Genomic DNA, 21557 nt, shown 5'->3' on the forward strand with positions numbered 1-21557 from the left:
AGCTCAGGCACTCATCTTTCCATGCATACATGTAAAATTAACTGTTCTTACTATGTTTGCGTAATTAAATGAATGCACTAAATGTCATGCTTATTTATTTTAGAGCCCAGATAATCATTAAGAATGAATATCTTAATCCGTAGGGTAGCATATGTCCTACTCTTGACAAAGTCTGCCATTTTGCTTTCTGCTCACCACAGAGAGCTTCACTGCCTCTTCTGTATGGCTATGCTGTATAAAACATATCTGAGACTGATATTAGAGTATAACAATCTTTCTGCAGATACTATATTCAGCCACAGTACTCAAACAATAAGTCTAGCAACAGTTCAGTAAAAGGATTGTTACTGTTCTGGACCTAGGTTACATGTTTAGCTGCACAAGGCTTAATCCTTATATGCTTAATAATGGACACTTTCCATGTAAAACAACTCTACCTTTCTCATCATTTAAGGATGAATTGCTGAGGGCTTTGGTAAACTTTGGCTTCTTACTGTAACTCTCTCATCCTTACACACAATTATTAGGTTTGAATAAAGCAACCAAAAGAAGAAATTATATTATCCAAGTCATTCCAAGAATATGAATTAAAAGAGCTCTCAACCTTTACCAACAGAATTTGGAGCAAAGTAAAAATAAGGTACACATTGTAAATGTTGGCACTATTATATTAGCAATTGAACAAAACTTTGAGAAACATCAGGGGTGTCCCTACAAAATGGGGACACTTGAGATATCACCTCACAAAATAAGAAATTCAGACTTTCTAGTAACATTTAAGGCTAACATAGATTCTTTGATGAGATATGAAATTTTGAATCCTCATTTCAGGGAGTATGTGTTTCCTGATGGCTTTAGGGGCTTTATTCTTCCCAAAGCGAAGGTATGAGAGAGAGAGAGAGAGAGAGAGAGTCTCTTAGATCTGCTAGCTAAAGTGATTTCTATCTGGACCAATCCTTTATACTCTGCTTTACATTGTGAGATCTTGCAGCAGTCCCTCTCAAATGGTCCTCCTTTGGATTGGCTAGCATTAAGAGATCATGCATTGTTGAATGGTATTCAAGGAGTGTGGAACTCCCTGCATGCTAATGTCTGAAATCTGTCTAAAGTATTCTTTTTCAGGAAGCCTCTTATAGACTATCCTTCTTCCAGCTCTCTTTTCATTTGGAGACCCTTGTAAAGATGTTTTGAAATGTCTGTGTATTGTTTCTTATTACATCAGTTTATACTGACATGCTTTCCTAAGTTGTAAGACAAAGATGCTGTAAGTAGTCTGGTACATTTAAATCCTTTATTGCCTGTATGTTATAGCCTCAGTACTGAATCTTTGTGTTCTGAAAATAAATAAATGGGTGTATTATGTAAATCTATTATGTTTGTTAAAATGGACATTCGTCTTTGCTGCTTAGTGTTCATTGTTTTATATTGTTTTTGGCCAAGGTTATGATTTTAAAGGGTCTCATGATCAACTCATTTATTGAATGTATGTATTCATTTCCAATTATGTCTTTCTTACTTGTTTAATTAATTCTGGATTGTTGGACCAGAAGTTTATCCTACCTCTCAGTGGGCACAAGGCAGAGAAACTAATTTCTGATGAGGTGACAGCCTATTACAGGGTGCATACATGTGTCAACACATTATAGGATGCACACACACACACACACACACACACACACACACACACACACACACACACACACACACACACACACACACACACACACACACACGCATGCATACACAGAGTAACTCACTCATGGCATGTGCATATATTGTCAGTTTAGATGATCAACAATTCACTCACAGTAGGTCTTTTGTATGTAGATGGGATCCAGGCAGCTGTGGAGGTTGTAGAAGTTGTTTGTGCCCTCACTAGTACCCTGTCTATAATTGTATTTCTTCTTATGTTCTATCCTTGCCCCTGGTGACTGATGTGCAACCCAACATTACTCTGAGGTGTCCTATACCCCCAGTGTGTATTTGTGTGGTTTCACCCATACACTAATGAGGACTACCATTACCTGATTTTGATTGACAGGGCTACATCCCTGGTCCTGAACCGCTCACTGCTGTGAAAACCTCCACCTACATGTTGTTGACTGGCCATCTGGAAGCCATGTCTCCATCCCTCCTTCTGGAATGGGCACATCAATGTCAACTATTTACTGGAACCTTCCCCTTCCTAACTTTCCAGTATCAGATCTGCTACCCAGATGTGTATTATCTGTCATAGTCAGGGTTTTGCCCTTCTGTCACTGAATATAAAAGTCTGTGCAGGTACAGGCAAGTGCAAAGACAAAATGATGTATCCAAACACTTCAAATCACAAAAAAACACTTATTTAATATTATTTCATTAAGGAACAGAGACCAGTTTCAGCAACTCCATGCCTTTATCAGTGTTAAAGTTCCAAACAACAATGCCACATTTAAATATACAAGCAATACAAAACCATTAGAGAATCACCACCCATTTAAAGAGACAGCATCACTTCATTGAGCCCTGCTGAAAATAAAGCCCCAGTCTCACTGTCCAGGAATATTCCTTATTATTCAGGATACCATGCCAACCTAACTTATTACAAGAAACTAGATTAATCCTGTCATTAATAGTGAAATTAAACACAACAGAAGGATGTTTCTGGATATGTTTATAGAATCCATTAGACAGGTGGCCATTTCTAATGTCACTCATGCTCAAACATCTGAGTTTTAAGTTGTGTGGGCATCTGTTCTATATAAAAAGCTGAACATGTGCAAGTAACTAAATAAACTTCCCGGTCAGAACAGCAAGTACTAAAACCAATCATATCAAAAACTTTAGGGGTATTCCTAAATGTAAATTGTTTTGCTTTTAAAACATAGTTACATGCAGAACAATGCCCAAATGGTTGGCAACCCAACACAGAGATGCAATCTATTGTTCTCTGTGTGCCCATTTTATGTCTAACACTTCTCCTATAATGATTAAAGTAATTACCAAAAGTTTTTCTACTTATGTAAGAAAATAAACAATGTGCAGGAACTAACTCAGCTATTTTATCTGCCATAAGAATGTCCCAGTTTTTGTGAGTAAGACACTTGAAAAAACATATATGACTACCATAATTAGTAACCAGCCTGAAAACATCATCCCTAAATTTATGTTTTTTATACTGCAACAACTGTGTTCTATCAACTTCTTGAGCAGAGTCTTGAGCAGAGTCTCGAGTGGTCATAACTTCCTTGTAATTCTACCCCCTGTCACAAAATATTCTAACCAAATCAAGTTTGATTGTCTTACATTTGGCATCTGCAGAACATATTCTATGAACTCTTAAAAACTGAGATTTGGGGACATTGCAGACAATGTGGGGTGGATGGCAGCTAATGGCATGTAGAAAAGTGTTAAACTCCATTTTTTCCTATGCACAGTAATGTTTAAAGTGCCATCATTGTTTTTCAAGATGGCAACATCCAGAAAAGTGATGTGTGAAAGATCATATTGAACAATAAATTGTATACCCCATTTATTTTCATATATGATATTCTATGAACTCATCCAAATAAGTTAAATCAAACTTCCAAACAAAACAGCGATCATCCAGGTATCTACACCATATATCTATAGACTCCAAAAATTATTATGAGTAGCATAATAAATAATCTGCTCAAGAAAACCTATGCAAAGATCAGCATAAATGGGAGCAAAAGATGCTCCCATGGCAGTACCCTTGAGCTGTAAAAAACATTCTCCATTAAAGTAAAATACATTTTTATTTTAGTGAGCATCCAGGGCTATACAATGCTCAACAGTTTAACCAATAATCCAGTGCATTAACCCAGCCCAATGTGGAATGTTGGTATAAAAACATGCAACATCTAAAGTGCACTTATACCAACCCATCTCCAACTGTGCATCTTGAGTATTATTCAAAAACTGGGTGGCATCTTGTAAACACTAACATACACCATTTAACAGAGGGCATAGATAGTAAGAAAGGCAGGCAAAGATTCAGTCAAATAGCCATGACCAGGAAAAATGGGTCTGCCAGGAGGATATGTGAAATTTATATGTATTTTGGGGAGCAGAAATGTTGTGGAGTGGGATCCTGGACTGTGAGTTGAAAATCAACATGCTAAGAAATGATCCCTTCATCCAAGGCGATCTTCAAAAAAAAAAACAATCAGTGTCATATTTAAACTTCAAAGTGAGGTCTAGGAACAATTTTTTATAAAAATCAATTGTCAGAAAGTTGTTTATATGCTTCTGACAAATACATGTTTCTGTCCCAAACCACCACAGCCCCACCTTTGTCTGCTATATTAATAACCACATTTTTATTGCCCTTAAGATTTATTAAAGGAGAACCACACCCACATACTCAAAAACATGTTTATTTCATCATGGTTTGGTGTTTCCTACTTTTTATACTACTCTGGGACTATTTACAGTTTTTAAATATTTTTATATGTGATTTCTGAGTCTGACACATGGGGTCTGGCATCTTGAAGTAATTCTGATTGTTTAGTCTGCCTATAGATATCCTACAATGCAGTGCGTTTCTGTAAAAAAATTGATCACGTAAGCCTCTTTCTTCCTAAAGTTCCTGTCACTGCATTGATTTTACATGCATACACTGCTGTCTTTCAGTCAATTAGTTTTAAGTAACATTTCATGGCATTCAATAACTACTGTGGCTTCTTTTTAGAATGGCTAAACTTCAGTCTTTTGTGAAGCCTGAATTGTACTACTTTGATTCATCTCTCATTCCCCTTTACACCTAACTTACCTAGCTGTCAAAATGCTAAGGGTAATTTGAGCTGTTACCTGCTGTGACTGACAGCTCACAGCAGAAAACTCGACTCCTGTACTGTTTCCTTGTTCTAGCCTTTACTTTCTGTATGGGTAGGGAAGGAGCAGAGAGTTGTGACATCACAGCATGGGTGGGTTTTTAGGATGGTCGTGGTGATGTCAGTTTGGGGAGGGAATTGGCCAGAAAACTATCTGTATTCAGTGGCCTTGATGACATCAATGAAATGGAGACTGCAGCAAGCTTTTCCAGGGAGGGATAAATGCTTTTCGAAATGAAACTATCACAGTACACTCTGGTACTGTTCTAGTGGAGAGAAACAGTAATTTGTTTATTTTATGCAGCAAGTTTTTCCAGGGAGGGATAAAAGCTTTTTGAAATGAAACTACCACAGTACACTCTGGTACTGTTCTAGTGGAGAGAAACAGTATTTTTTTTATTTTATTTTATATTTGTTTACCAGGAAAGTCCAACTTGGAACAAAGCCAATTTTCAGTGGAGGACTGGGAAGAAATGCTCCAGATGCATGTCTTTGTAACATGGGAGGAAACCAGAGTAGCCAGAGAAAATCCACATGATCACAGAGAGGACATGCCGACTCTGCAAATAAGGCACTCCAGTCGAGAATCAAACCAGAGAATCACTTGCTGTGAGGCAACAAACACTGCACCCCTGTGCCATCCATTTAAAATATTTTACATGCTGTATTGTTGTTTATTCATAGCAGGGACAGTAAATAGGGAGAAAAAGGACAGAGAAGTTGAGCATTTAATAATAGAATCCCATTGTTGTCCTTTAAGATCTGTTGTTCAGCCTTGGATAGGTTATGTTGTATAGCCCTGCTGGTATGGAAATTAAAATATAAATCTTTTAAAACACTTTGCTGAAAAGCTGCCACGTGTTTATTCATGGAGGTACAAAATTAGAAGATTTAAACTTAAATTCTCCATGATCTGACACACCCTTATTATAAATAAACAGATTTAAATTACGATATCTACAAAACATCAGGACATCCTTAATAAAAATGTCTTCTGGAACAGTATAAGTAAGAACAAAATTGAAACCCTTATTTAATAAATCAACTTCTGACTGAGACAACTGAAAACAAGAAATATTGTGCACATTGCAATTGCATCCTAGTTCACGACTATTAGCCGTAATAAAGTGCCTTTATCTTTTGGAGTGTTTATGGTCAGCCCTTCTCCTAATTCCAAAGGGATAGCCACATCCCTCTTTTTAGCCAATAGGGAATTATTTACAGCCTCAACATCAGTTTCCCTGACGGAAGAAGAATCCTCAGCCAATGTTTCCAGAGTGCTATCAGATTTTTTAAGAATGGACTTAGTTCTTTTCCTCTTCCCCTTGGCCTGGATTTGATAAAAAAATCATTGATTCTTAGAAAATGTAACTGATTTTTTTACAATAAATGGCCTACCATTAGCATAGTCTCTTGCATCCCTTTGGACTTTTTTTAACTTTGCATTCCTTGAGTTCCTTTTCCAGGGCCATTAAATCTTTAATTAAGTTAGAAAGATGTTCCTGGAAGAAATCATACATTTGAAACTGCCTCACCTCTTCACAATGCTTAGATACCTCTGTCAGTGATTTATCTACTGTTCTCTCATAAAAGGACAATAAAATCTTCTAAAAGCTCAAAGAGGCTACTTGTTGGGCTTGATACCATTCAGCCATCAGTTTTTCATCTGTTTGTTTAACTAGGGGTTGTATACAAACTCAGCCCACATGGTAACAATCCCCTTAAATTATAAGCTTTAAACAGTTTAAGGTGCCAAACATTTGTTCATAAATTTTTAATAGTAGCAGATAACTTTTTAAAAGCATCTACACAAGTAATTGAAAGCTCATGTACATTATCTGAACTGAAAACAGGAAGATTCTCCACCTCCTCAAAAATGTGGATGTCATCTTTATCAGCCGCCAAACTGCTTACTAAACCCAACAAATCCATAATGGGATGATTCACAGAATAATTCCAGCCGGCTGATTTAAAATAATGTGTAGTAGGCCCCCAAAATGTATGTAGAAATACAATGCACCAATCTCTATAGCAGAATGTAGCACAAGTTCAGAGGAAGGCACCACTTTCAGAAACAAAAAGAGGAGGGGGTCTGAATTCCAGCCACGAACAAAAACAGATGTATTCACAAGCACCCCTTAAACCAGGTTCTTAAGAAAATGTTCTCCTTTAAATGTTCACCCAGCAGTTCATCATATCCACAGAACCAAAATGCACAAAATAAGCAAGTCTATATCACCTGGAGAATGGAGGATTCCTGGGAGCCAACACATCTTCTTAAAAGGTTATAAACAAAAAGCCATGTTGGTGGAAAACAAATCCAGTGTTGGAGTGATGTCTCCAAACAAAAATCAATGAAGAAAGCCTGACAAATAGGATACAAATCCCATTTTCGGAGCCAACAGCACAGTATAAAATCAGTCATTGAATACAAAAATACGTCCAGGTACACCTAAGTGCAAAGGAAAAATTATGAAGCCAAACAACAGCAGAAAATTAGAAAAAAAAACATTTATTTAATATTATTTCTTTAAGGAACAGACTGGTTTCGCAAATCCATGCCTCCATCAGTGTTTAAGTCCCAAATGTCAATGCCAAATTTAAATATACAAGTAATAGAAAACCATTAGAGAATCACCACCCTTTTAAAGAGACAGCACCACTAATTATGGTAGTAATATAATATTAAATAAATGGTTTTGCTGATTTGAAGTGTTGGTTGCTGTTTTTTATCCTTCTGTGCCACAGAGCCAAGCCAGCACTCATGAATATTGATAATAACATTTTAACAGCCATATGTAAAGAGTAATCTGTAAACAAGCAATATAATTCAGCTACTTAAATCCAGACACCGACAGTCAAAGATTCTGGATGAAACACATTTTATTACAAAATATAGATGCTGGAATTTCATAACATACAGAGAAATTCAACTGTATACTCAGATGCAACTCCTTTTATAGCTTAAATTAAGAAACAGAAAAAATTACTTCATGCATAGTTCAAAGCTTTCCCAACTTTTGGTTACAGATAAACACGTCTCCAAGGCTGTAAAGAGTAACCAGATAAAAAGGTATGCATGGAAGTGTGTTTTTTTTTTTTTTTTTTTGACAAGTTGATGTGCTCCTTTTCAGCAGACTTATTTTCTACCAAATACCTAACTTTCTCTCAAGGCTAAATAATTACAAGAAAAATGTGTCATCTGTTTGCTAAGCTCTAATGAATTCTCACAAATGCAAACTGTTCTTTGTAGCTAATATGTGAAATACACATATGAAACTGCTGCAGTACTTTAAGCTAGCTTCGTATAAAAATATAAACATTAACAGATATAAAAATAACATTTCCATATCACATATCACTGCTTAAACTGGATTTTATTAATTTATTATGGTTTTCTATGGAACCCCCAGAACCCCAGAGGCAAGATAACAACTTAAGGATATCTTTGCGTTAGATTCCACTAAAGCCTTTGACCATGTTTATATCCTTTTTTATTTTAGATTAAGTTTTTATCTTTTCCTTTCCTCTTCTGTCATCAATAACTTTATTTTAGACTAATTTAACATTGTAACTTTTTATCTTCTCTTTTGTCATCAATACATTTCTTGTCTTTAACTGGGTTCGACCAGGCTGTTTATGAATGGTACCACCCTCTCTTCTCTGGATCCAGATTGTAAATAGTACCAGGCCATGTTGCTCTCTATCCTCTTAGTTCTTCATTTTATTACTTGAACCTCTTACCTACTCATTCCTCAAGTATCTCCTTGTTAGTTATGTAGTTTATGTAAGCTAAAACTTGTATTTGTGACTGTATGAATGACATTCTGTTATACCTTGCTAACCCAGTTTTCTCAATTCCTTCCTTATTTGACTTGATTTCTCATAACAGCAAGGTCTCTAATTATAAATTAAACATTGGCAGATTAAATGTACACCTGTTGGTCAATAATATGGATATTCTAAATTCTTTGATTCTGGCTACTATTTCTGTCTCCTTCTTAAACTTGAAAAAAAAATAGTATGGTTCATCAGAAAATACACTTCATGGCTTACTCACCTCATTTGTCAAAGCACTGTGTTGTGTTCAATTTTAAAAACAAAAAGTGAAAATGACCTAATGATGAATGGGTAGAAAGTAATAAACCATATTTTTTGACAGCACTTGGCCATAACGACAGTGTTAAACTGCTTTGTCTGTGGCAGAAATACTGCTTTAGTAAACTGCATGAATGTTTTCCTCTTTAAATTTGTCCTAATTCCCAAAACTATTATTGTACTGTTATTTGTATGCATCACTGCATTAATATGCATTTTCTGAGGTTCTCTAACCAGAAATTAAGGACTGTTTGTTTTACTGACTTAACATTAAAAGCACTGCCTCTTGTAGGTTATTGAGAGAACAGCAACGGCATCACCAAGAATGGAAGACATAGTACAGCAACACAGTCCTGAAAGAATTACTAAAGGCGAGCTAAACCCAGATCTTTGTCCCACCGACTATCCAACAGTATTAGCATTCAGGAAAGAGATGGCAAAAGAAAGAATACAGAAAGCATTGGGAGTAAGTTACTGTTAACAGATGATGTTTTCATTTCTAAATTTCCCTTTTACCCTATTAAATGTTGATATCTATTTAAATAAGTGTTATGTTGAAATAATGTCAGTGCATGGGTGATTGAGCATACGGCTACAAGTAAAGCAGTTCAGCTGTAGAATATTGTTTTAGCACTGATATATGCATGTATATAAACATTTCATAATTATCTTATGTATGGTTACGATGGAATTTCTGCCAACAAATGTCAACTTTTTAAAAATAGTAATGCTACTTTATCCACACTCACAAGACTTAATAGATTTAAGAAGGGAAAAGAAAGAAAATGAACACATCCAATAATTGCTGATTTTTAACACAGTCTGTGGATAAATCCAATATTCTTAGATGTTTTTATTACTCATATCTCATATTCTACGATTAATGCTGTGTATTTCAATAAATGCCTCACCAAGTCTCATAAAATCCATCAACATTGTCTAATATTATTAAAATATTATATATCAACCTGCATCATAACTATGTGCAATGTAAAACAAACCTGAAATGTTTTCCCCCTGCGTACCTCTTTCAACTAGAGGAGGGTCATTTATTTGGCTTAAATTCCATCACATTAGGTGCTTTCTATTTTACTCCCTATATTTAGCCTTCCCCAACTCCATATTTAGCATTTAACTCATGCAAAAGGCTCCATTTCTGCAATAATATCTTACCCCAACTTCTATCAACATTTTTGATCCTTTTTTCTTATTCATCATTTCCATTTTTCCTCCATCTTTGGTTTTCTGCCTTTTTTCATTTCCTGTTTTTAGCCTTTTTGGCTACAATCAAAAGTAGGGTGAGCAATGCCTTTTTGAGACTATGGGAAACATGGGTATCCTTAAGTCTAGGTCATACCTTACTTTCTTGTTCACTGTTCTACTTAAATCTTGGTTACACTGGTTTAGCTTTATGCATTCACAAAATGTATGTTCCCATATTCACCTCTACAATTAATTCCATTTCCAGTATATACCATACATAAATATTCTCTCTAGTCTTGCCAGCAAATATTTATGTAGGCACTTCAGTGCACAAATTGGGAATATCATAGATTTAATTGCGTGTCTTGGAATATGTAAATTTCCCTCCATTCCTCTTCTGAAAATTTTTCCCTAGCTTCTCATTCTAGTTCCTTCACAATTTCACAATAAAAAGATTTTTAATTTCTAATAATGCTTTGTAAGGTCTGCTAAATAACTTCTTACTACCTAAATTTGTTATTGTTTCTATTACCAAGCCAACAATACGTGGAAGATCTCATACTCTCTCTTTCGTCCTAAAGTTCCTTTTAAATTTCTGCTAGCTCTGAATAGGCTAACTTGTAACTACCATGTAGCCAATACTCACATTTAGTCTCATCTCAGGGCATTTATATGGTCTTTCTTTAATATCTGTTCCTAATATTTCAGTTTTCTATTCCTTTTCTTCTATATCTTTGTCTAGATTCAGCCCCACTTCTCATTCCCCCTGGTAGTGTTTCATATCCTGTAGGTAGAATGCTATGTTCCCAACTGTGAATCATTCAGAAATTAAGCAAATTAATGATTACCTTTTTAAGCGCAGTTGATTATATGACTTCAGTTTCCCTTTTATAGCGCATCCCTCCTGTGATCCAACTTGTCTAATGTAAATGGGATTACATTAGACAAGTTGGATCACAGGAGGGATGCATCATTGACTTACACCTTGACATGCAGTTCTAATTATATCCTATACCAAATAAAGTAATCAAACCTGAGTCTAAGCCTTAAAGTATGCCTCTAAATCTGTCATGCCCATTCCACTCTTATCAACTGGTAACACCAGTTTTTCCTATTGGACTCTCTCTTTTTTATTGTCCCAAAGCAATTATTTTAGTTCTTTTTTGATGTTCCTCCATAACTGATCAATAAAGAAATATGACTGACCTACATATATGACTAAAGGAACAATGAGCATCTTGATAGCTTGAACGTTACTGTCCAAGTCTATGAATAACATTTTTCATTTTCTGTTCAGTCTTGTGAATTTATAGTTAGTTTCATTTTACATTTCACTAGCAGTTTACTCCACATCCTGCTTTTAACCAGATTCCCAAATATTTCATCCTGTCATGGCCCAATATAAGTGGATATTTCTCTATCAAATTAAATGTTGGGACATAATTCATAACTATTGCCTTGGTCTTACATTCACTAACTTCACTCCCAGCTGTGCTAATGAAGTACTTTAGTTTATCAAAAACTTGGTTTCATATTTTTCCTCAGTTTGTAATATAATATGCTATTACCCACACACAGAGCTATCTCCCAATGTTTCCCTCTTCTATACCATGATATGTCAAATGTTCTTATTCCCTTAGCTAAAGGTTTTACGTATAAGGCAAACAGCAGTGGGGAAAGTGGGTGTCCCCATCTTATTTCTCTTGTCAGAAAATATATCCTTTGATAGTTTCATTCCACATTTCACTTTTGCCTTGTCTCCCTTATAAAAACTAAATATTAAGGCTAACAAATCTTCCAGGAAGCTAAACCCTTTCAAAGTTCTCCTTGAAAATTTCCAAATTACCTTACTGAATGCTTTTTTGCATCCAGTCCTACTAGAATAAAAGCTTTTTTCTTAATGATAGCATTTTTTTATAGGCATGGAGGAACCCAGGAAAATATCTGATGGGTGATCATAAGGACCATAAGATCACTAGCCATATAAACCCTTAAGCAGACAAATGTAGTTGAAGGATTTAAGACCTTTCATTTTCTTTGTTAGAACTATTTGGGCTTGGATTCTTCCATTCCAATACATCACTGTATTCAATGATGGATCTGATAAGGGAAGAGTACATTGGTTGGATGACTTCATCAGATCTTGAAGTTATTCCCATGGATATAAGGGCCAGAGAGAATGATTTTCTGGCTGTGGTGGAAACATTATGATCAAATGAGGGAAAGCTGTCCACACAAGTACCCAGATTTCTTATGACGAAATTTATCTGAACTGGAGAATAATTTACAGCACATGTGGTTGTAACTATGCTTCTGCCAAATGCTACTATGCTGCACTTTTTTCATTTAATTTAAGACCATTTTAATGCACCATGTATGTTTATATTCCATCCCTTGCTCCAGTCATGTTGTATCAGTGGATTACTGGATAACAGTGCCCAATTGCAGTTATCGGTACATTTGATCAACCACACTTCAAGCTATTGGCTTTGATGTCACCAAAATAAATGCCAAACAGGAGAATACCCAGAAATGATCCATGTAGTAACCCACTAGTTGCAAATTTACACTCAGAGAGGGAACCAACATATTTCATAACTAAGGATCTGTTGGGCAGCATCATTAATATTCAATTTATGCTATCAAATTACCTATCCATTATAAACATGCATTGATCCACATTAACCTATTGTCTAGTGTCATCATAAAGATGTTATGGTCCTGATTTAGTTATGAGACTGATATACATGGCCCTGGATTCAAATGAGTATTTCTTTCTTTTGGTATGACTGTCAACACGGTATTTTTTCAAGAATTACAGACCTCTCCACCATCCAAAATCTTGTTGTAGAGAATTTAAAAAAAAATTAACAATCTCTATTTCTGCCTGCATCCATTAAAGACATAGGTACCAAACCAGGAATGAATTTCCTGTTTGCAATCCAGTTGTCTAAGTTACAATTGAATTAGGTTAAGGAGGAACTCTGCTTCAGATGGAAGTCTGTTCCCATATTCTAAGAATGTTCCAGTTGTTGGATATGCCTGGGTAAGTACATACCAAAGGCGGCATTTTATTCAATAATAGGTTTGATGGAATGCCAAATGCATTGGAATAATAACTTGTTTGGACCTAACTGCCATACCTTTGTCTATAAGTTGCACAACATAGAATGATCTACTCACTACTGTAGACATGATGGTCAAAGGCTAGATTACTGTCTACATGTGTCCCCAAGTCCCTGACTACTTTGTCAGCTCTTAGCAGTGCATTGTCAATATTTTATTTTATTTATTTTATTTTACATTTGTTAACCGGGCTAGTCCAGCTGGATACATGTCCATTTTCAGTGGAGGCCCGAGGAGAAAAGCTCCACTATCTAATGCAAAGTAACACAAGTACATAGGCAGTTTAAGCTGCACTAATGCATAGTAACAAAAGTACATTTAAAGTACATAGGCAGTTTAAGACACAACTAAAACAGGCATTCTAAATACATAGGGAATTAGAGACACATCTAAAACAGGCATTTAGGCAAGTTTTTCAGTAAGAGTATTCATAAAATATTAAATCTCTTCAGTACAGATATATACAATAAAGACATATGTAATTAAGTAGTTTGAAGGCTAGAAAAGAGTAGAAAATAATAGTTTGTAGTTAATAGAGTCAATTTTTAGGTAGAAATGAAAGAGAGATGGAAAAATAGAGTTGGTAGTCAGTGCAGATGCAGTATGTGTTGAGCAAAGCCAGTGATTGGTTAGAAAATGTTTTAGTTGCGTTTTAAATAGTGTGATAGAAGTTTGGGCTATAAGGTCTGGAGGAAGTTGATTCCAAATTTTACCAACTGAGTTGGAAAATATAGAGTCACCTGCTGTATTCTTTGCTAGAAGTTTGAATCAGTAATTTATTGGAGGAGCGAAGGGTTTTAGGTTATTGTAAGGTTTAGAGAGCATAGGTATATTTTCTGGGTGGTGAAGGGCTTTATGGGCAATTGTAAGTTGGTAGTATTGAATTAGGTGAGGTAACTCAAGCCATCCTAGGTTATGGAGGTTCATGCAGTGATGTGTTTTATATGGAGTGGCAAATTTGGCAGTGGCAAATTTGGCAATGTTGTAGTAGGCTGTTGAAAGCCTATTGATGTTATGTTTAGAAAGATTAGTGTAAATGGGGATGCATATAGTAGAGTAGAGAAGATATGTTCTGGCTATGGTAGTTCTTGCTTCAGGTGTTAAGAAAGATTTCATTCTGTAGAGAGAACTAATTTTCTATTAGTTGCTTTTATGATAGAGTTTATATGTACATCAAATTTGAGTAGGTTGTCAATGGTAACTCCTAAAAGTTTGGTTGTTTGGTCGGGAGAGATAAGGGTGCCATTGTTAGAAGTGAGTGTGAAGCTAATAGGGGAGACAGGTGTGTGGGAAAAGAGGAGAAGTTTAGTTTTCTTAGGGTTTAAGAGAAGGCAGTGATTGGAGAACCATTGTTCAATGGTGGTAAAAGTTTAAGTGAGTGGAGGTCAGCTTGTGTTGCGGCAGAGCAGATGATGGTAGTGTCATCGGCGTACTGAATGCAAGTGGTTAGTGGGGTGGCAAGATTCAGGTCGTTAATAAAGATGGAAAATAAAAGAGGACCTAAGATCGAGCCCTGAGGTACTCCTAAAGTGGTGGGGAGAAGTTCGGAAAGATTGTTGTTCCATAGAACAGCTTGTTTCCGATTCTGAAGATAGGAAGTAAACCAGTTTAAGGCTAGATTATTGAGAGACAGAGATTTTAAACAATGTAGGAGGAGTTGGTGGTTCACCATGTCAAAGGCTTTTGACAGGTCAACAAAGAATGCTGATGAAAGAAGATTGTTATTCCAGTTTATATTAATAGAGTCTATAAAGGATAATAAGGCTGTGGTGGTGCTATGGTAGGGACGAAAGCCATGTTGGCAAGTAGCTAGGAGATTATTAGATAGGAGGTGATTTAAAAGCTGTTTGTGGATGCATTTCTCCATTATTTTAGCAATAGGAGATAGCAGTGCTATAGTAGAGTATTCAAATGACTTTGAAGAGAGGGATGATGTGGGAGATTTTCCAGAGTGAGGGTATAGTACTTTCTTTTATGGTTCTGTTGATTAGAATAGAGATAGGGTAGGCAATAGCTTTAGCACCTAGCTGGAGATATTCAGCTGGCAATTTGTCAGCTGAGGGGTTGAGGGTTTGAGTTTCTGTGTAGAATATAGGTATGGGTTTAAGCAGAAATGGAGGTGGAGTGCAGCTAGTGTTCCCTAGTAATGAGGGGGGGCTTTGTTGGTTGGCCAGTTTAAGTATGGTTGATGTAAAGAAGTTATTAAATGCATTAGCTGTTTGAGAGGGTTGGGAGTTTGACCTTGCCAGGGGATAGTAGTGAATTAATTGATTTCCAAAATTTTGTGGTTGGTGGTGGGAGGATTGCTGTAGCTGGGTATAGTAGTTCTTTTATCCTGTATGATAGCAAGCTTAGTCATGTTCCTTTTTGCTTGAAGCTAAGGTGATCAAAAGAGTCTTTTGTGGTTCGCCATTTAGTCCAGGCTTTATTCCTACTAAGGATAAGTTGTTTGGTGTTGGTTGTAAGCCATGGAGCTGATATAGATTTCGGTGGGGGCATGATGATTGAGAATAGTAAGAAAGGTATTATTAAAGTGGTTAACAGCTTCATCTATTGGGAGAGTTTTTAGAGGTGCCCAGTTGATTAAGCTGAGTTCATTTTGAAAGTGTTGCAGGTTGAAGTGTTTTAATTAGGGGAGGTGTTGATAGATGAGTTTTGTGCCTAATGATATATGTGAGAGAGTGGTCACTAAGGTCGTCTGGGAGGGTACCTGTTGAGTACTTTTGTTGGGGAGTATTAGTCAAGATCCAGTCAGTATGGTTTCTTTGTTATTGCTTTTATTTGTTCTAGTTGTGGAGTTGATGGTTTGATGAAATCCGTGTAAGTTAATAATGGTAGATGGATTAGCTTGTTTGCATAAGTTCAATCAATATTAAAGTCGCCTAGTAGTATTGTTTCTTGAGGAAATTCATTGAAAACCAGTTTAGTAGGTCTTCTAATGGGGGATTGTTGCCTGGGGGAAGATAAGTGCAGATGATATTAATAGTCTTGTGTGAATTTAGGGAGAGTTTGGAAATAATTAGTTCAGCATTAGAGTCATGTGGTGGGGTAAGGGCTGATTTATTTATTTCCAGTCCAGTTTTGAAGAGTATAGCTACTCCTCCCCCTTTTTTATTAAGACGGTCTTGTCTTAGGATGTTATAGCCAGGGGGGATAATTTCATTATCCTTTATTGTGGGTTTAAGCCAGGTTTCAGTGAGACAGAGAATGTCATACTGCTGGACTTCGAGTAGAGCATGAAGAGCAGGAAGTTTGTTACATATGCTACGGATGTTTAGATGAGCTATTGTAAGAGATTTGGGAGGTTTAGTTTGTGGTGTAGGCATGGGATTCAGTGTTTGGGAATTAGGGATGGTATGTTTGTGTTAGGTCCTGGGTTGGGGTGGATGTCCCCATAAATTAAAGATAAACCATGAGTAAGGTTAGTTAGTTGTGAGGGTTTGATGTAGTACCAGTGTTTTGTAAGTTGAAGAATAAGGTATTTGATGTGTGAAAGGCGATGATATTTAGGTTCAAGATATGAGTTGCTGTATTTGGGACAGCTATGGTTTGTGAGTGTGGTTAAGGGGGTAGCTAGGGTATGTTTGTGTGGAGTACAAAAGGTAGAATTTAAAGGTTGCTCATAGTAGGTTATGAGATAGGTAGAGGTAAGAATAGTTAGAAGAGTTAGTAGTAGGAGAGGAAGGTGAGTGTTGGACATGTTGAGATGATAGTTACCAGGGGTGGATGCCTTCGTAAAGGATGCTATTATGCATTTCTTAGCATTTAGTTTTGGTCCATGGCTTTGACATTAGTTGTTTGCCTGTGTCAGTCCTTCCTGGAGAACATTTGTGTTGGTGGTAGATTCCATGACAGCTCATAATTAGCAATAATCTACAAATTTAGTCAGCCAAAGGCCACTGACATTGGTTTTGACTTCAGTGAAGTAAATGTCAAAAAGGAGCGGCTCAGCACCGATCTCTGAGGGACTTCACTTGTGACTGGCCTGTTTGTAGAGGTGGACTCCCCAATTCTAACTTCCTGGGTTCTGGGTGACTATCCTATTGGTGGCACAGGTTCATAGGTTCATAGAAGGTTACTAGGCTAATGGCCCTAGAGCCCTTACAAGCCTAGCCGTATTTACCCAAGTTGTCCCAGCTGTCAATGGTTATGTGAATGAAGTTTGCAGAGTTAGGGGTCTATGGAAGTTAGTAACAACTTCTTGTGTCCAGGAGGGACATGGCTTCTGCCCCAGAGGTGAATTTGCAGATATCCTTCCAATGATCTAGGCTGCATTTGAAGAGAGTCAGGGAGATACTCTGTTTCATGTGAACTGGAAGCTTGTTCCAGAGAAGTGACAGTCTCTGGGAGATGTATCTAGCTCTCCAACATGACCTGTTCATGTCAGTGGCTATGTTAAGATCCCTGGAATGAGCAGCCCTCATGCAGTTTGATTTACAAATGAGTAGCATTTCTGTCAGAGTTGGGACAGAGACTGCCCTGTAAGCCAGGCACAGGTCAGCCCTTAGTAATCTGTAGGAGGTCTTAGTTTACAGGGCTTTCAGTCTTTCTGCGTAAGACTTGTTTTGTGTACCTTGTAATTTCTTTGTGAAAAACCTAAATGGTTTCTCCAATTGTTGCAAGTGTCTGGTGAGGTACATGAAAAGGGAGCATTGTATTCAATTATTGATCTGATAAGGGCCAACTATAATGGAATTATAACATCCTGAGATCCAGATGCAATGCCTTTAGTTATAAGATGAACCACACAGAAGAATTTCCTTACTACTGTGGATACATGGTAGTCAAAGTTCAGGTTGCTATCAACCTGAGTATCCAGATCACATGTACTATATCTACACTTAGGGGGATGCTGTCTATAATGTAATTAGTGGGAATGACAGCTTTCCCAAAGTGGATAATAAAGCATTGTTTGCATTTAGCTTTAATCCATGGCTTTGGCAACAATCATTTGTCTGCATTAACCCATTAACCCTGTTTACAGTATATTAACTGCAGTGGGGGACTCAGTGATTCCTCCCAATTTGCAATTGTTAGTGAACTTGGTCAGCCACAGGCCATCCCAGTTTGACCGGACTTCTGAGAGATAAATTCCAAACAGTAAGGGTCCCAACACAGAACCTTGTGGTATGCCACTAGTGATTGGTGTTTCGCTAGAGGTGAAGTCTCCCACTTTGACAGTATGTGTTCTTTTGGTGAGCCAGTTGGCTACCCATCTGGTAATGTAAGGGTTAATTCCCAACTGGAAGAGTTTCTATATAATACCTGAGTAAGAGATTTTTTCAAATGCCTTTGCTAGGTCAAGATAGGTTGTATGCACTGCTTTTCTGACATCCAGGGCCTTGGTGACTTTCTCAAAGAAGTCAGACAGGTTTAACAGGCATAATCTACCTTTAACAAATCCAAACTGGCTTGGGTCCAGAGCTTGGAGATCAACTATGCCTTTGTTAATAAACTCCATAATGATTTTTTCCATGTCTTTGCAGATGAGGATAGTTAAGTTCATGGGCCTATAATTTCTGGGGTCAGTTGATGGTCTCCCTTTGTGCAGAGGGATTACTGTTGCTGCCCTCTATTCCACTGGAACATAGCCAGTTCACAGGCTGTAATTAAACAGGGATCCGAGTGTGTCTGTTAGGTCATGTTTTAAGTTGTTTAAAAGGCAATCTGGATGTTGTCTGGTCCCACTGATGCCATCATTTTGGCTTTGGAGAGCACCAAGATAACCTGCTGTCTTGAAATACTAGGCTGAGGAATAATGGCAGGTATACTTTGGCAGAATGACTGGAGTGGACAAGTGGGTGACGTTTGCTCCAAATCTGCCAGCTAGCAGGTTGGTTATTACCTCCAGATGAGAATGGGTTCTGCCATCCACAACCAGTTCAGCACATAGCTGTGCATACCTTTTCAGATTTCAGACACAGTAAAGAATGCCTTGTGATTATCCTTAGCTGGACAGGCTATTTTTTTCATAATTAGTTTTGGAGGATTTTACAAGATCTCTAAATTGTTTGTTTAAACTACAGAGTGATTTCTTCCTCTACTGAGCTAGTTTCTTCATGTTCATAGTCATTAAGTTTATTTCTATTGTTGTATAGCCTGCTTATACTAGGAGCCCACCAGGGTGTCTTGTTTTTTGGCAGCACCTGGTTTTAATCTGGTCAAGTACAGCAGAGTCTGTACAACTGTTTAAGTGGTTATACAGGGCACTGGTGTACACCTCTGCATAGGAGTCCATGTTATCTGCATTTAAGGGGCTTTGAAACCTCTTTAAGCATTATTTAGTAAGCGGTAGTTTATCTATGAAAAATTCTTTAGTGTCTTCAAGCTTGATGGGGTATTTGGTCTTATAATTACATTGAACAAGACTGATTTATGCTCCGATCTTATCAGGGAGGACATCACATGGGGGGGTACAATGCTCTCCCATGTTAATGAGTACTATGTCCAGGAAATTTGAGCTTCCTGTGGATGTGCTGACTAGCTATTCCAGAGCATTTGCATTAACAAAGTCCAAGAACCTCTGAGCCAGCATGTTGGGGTCATGTAAGTTTCCCAGTTGATGGTAGAATAATTAAAATCACCCATGAGTAAGGTGTTGAGCTGTATGGCAAGTGACTCCAGTAACTCCAGGTATATAGTATGCTTTTCCTATTTCATGATGGGGGACCTATAGTAAGTATGATGTGGTAGGGAGCTTTGCTTATAGTTAATTGGATGTGAAATGGCTTAAGAGAGTCATACTGTTTGACCAGTTCTGAGGTGTACTTATCCTTAACGAGGATGGCTATACCTCTGGTTCTTTCATGCTCATTTTGTGGTTTGATTGTATGTAGGCATTGAAGCCTTGCACAGCCAGGATGCTGTCTGTACCTTTGAACCATGTCTCGGTGACTGTACAGACCTCAGCATCTTCTGAAGTGAGGAATGCTTCTAGAGAGTGCAGTTTCCTGTTGTTTATCTAGAGAGAATTTTTTTTATGTTGGAAGGTTGGTTATTTTTACACTATTTAAAAAAAGGCACAATAGGGGTGACTAATGCCATTGCCCATAACTGAAAAACTAGAGAAGACAGGTGCAGATCATCTCTGGCAAAGGAGCATGGCCTATCAACCATGTCTTCTCAGGCTGACATATACTGAATCCCCTTAGACTGATACCAGAAGCAAAGTGAATTGTTAAAGTCAATCATTTTTTGCTTGTATTGCATAATCCTTGGAGAAGGTAGAATGATGCTTTAAGGCTAGGCTTATACCAGTTTGTGACACATAATCTGAGAGCTCAGTCATGTCTCTCTTCATATAGTCATTCACCCCTACTTTGACTATGGTGGAGTCATACCAGAACTTGTGGTTGAGTGACTTGAGTGCACAAGTGACTTGATGGATCCTGGCACCTGACAGGCGGCTAACCATAACCCACGCTTTATCCAGCCTGGTGAGGGGAACATCCATGTGTCTCACAGTGGAGTCACCTATGAGTGATACATTAGGTGTTATAGTGTTATGCCTTATGGGCTTATTTGTTGAGACACTGGTGTGTGTGTCATTATGCACTGTGGTTGCTTTTTGGATTGTTACATGTATAAGAGGGTTTACATTTGGCTGGCCTCTGATCTTTGGGTAAGTTGCTAGTGAGTACCTATGCATATGTGGGTTTATATGTCATGTCATTATTTAGTGTGGGAAGTGTGTGCTGACAACCTGTTTGGCATTCAATTTGCCCTTATGTGAGAGTCTTGCCTCCAATTTCATAGTGTAACTACATCTCTCACATAAAGTATTTGTTTGTTTCAGGAATACGTGGTTGTCAGTATACATGAGACAACTGCTACATTGCATCAGGGTGCCTATGTCTATCATGCTGGCCAGAGAGATGATAGGAACTGCCCGTCCATCATACATGATAGCAGGCTCTTACTGTATGTTTTATTAGGAAAGGAAATGGGTTAATTTGACAGGACTGTGCTGGTAGTGTCGAGACTACAACATGGACCTTTACTTTGTGTAGGCTAAGGTTGCTCAATAAGGCAATGCTGCTCAATACACAAGTGAGTTGCTCCTAGAGCAGCAGGAAAAACTTGGAAGGGTTTCACTGACAGCTGTTTAGAGAAAAACTGAATTTCTAGGATTTTATTTCTGTACAGGGCACTGCTAACCACCATTGAGCAAAGAGAAGGGCCAATGAAATGCGAGGCTTAAACACAAGCAAACATAAAACAAGTTTTAAGCTAACTACCAATCAGGAAAAGACACAATAAGCCTTTCACCAGCAATCCCCAACTCAGATAGGTTGG

General features: G+C 37.4%; 1 long non-coding RNA gene across 1 annotated transcript in view; it reads left to right on the forward strand.

The window, feature by feature from the left end:
* The window catches only part of LOC122810935, a 193446-nt gene that overhangs the window by 68493 nt on the left and 103396 nt on the right, over positions 1-21557 (forward strand). The window contains exon 2 of the long non-coding RNA XR_006366160.1: positions 9226-9399. This is a non-coding gene — a long non-coding RNA (uncharacterized LOC122810935). The remainder of the gene's footprint in view (positions 1-9225; positions 9400-21557) is intronic.

Source organism: Protopterus annectens, chromosome 9.part0 (genome assembly GCF_019279795.1).
Source record: "Protopterus annectens isolate FY-2018-M chromosome 9.part0, PAN1.0, whole genome shotgun sequence".
Classification (NCBI taxonomy): domain Eukaryota; kingdom Metazoa; phylum Chordata; order Ceratodontiformes; family Protopteridae; genus Protopterus; species Protopterus annectens.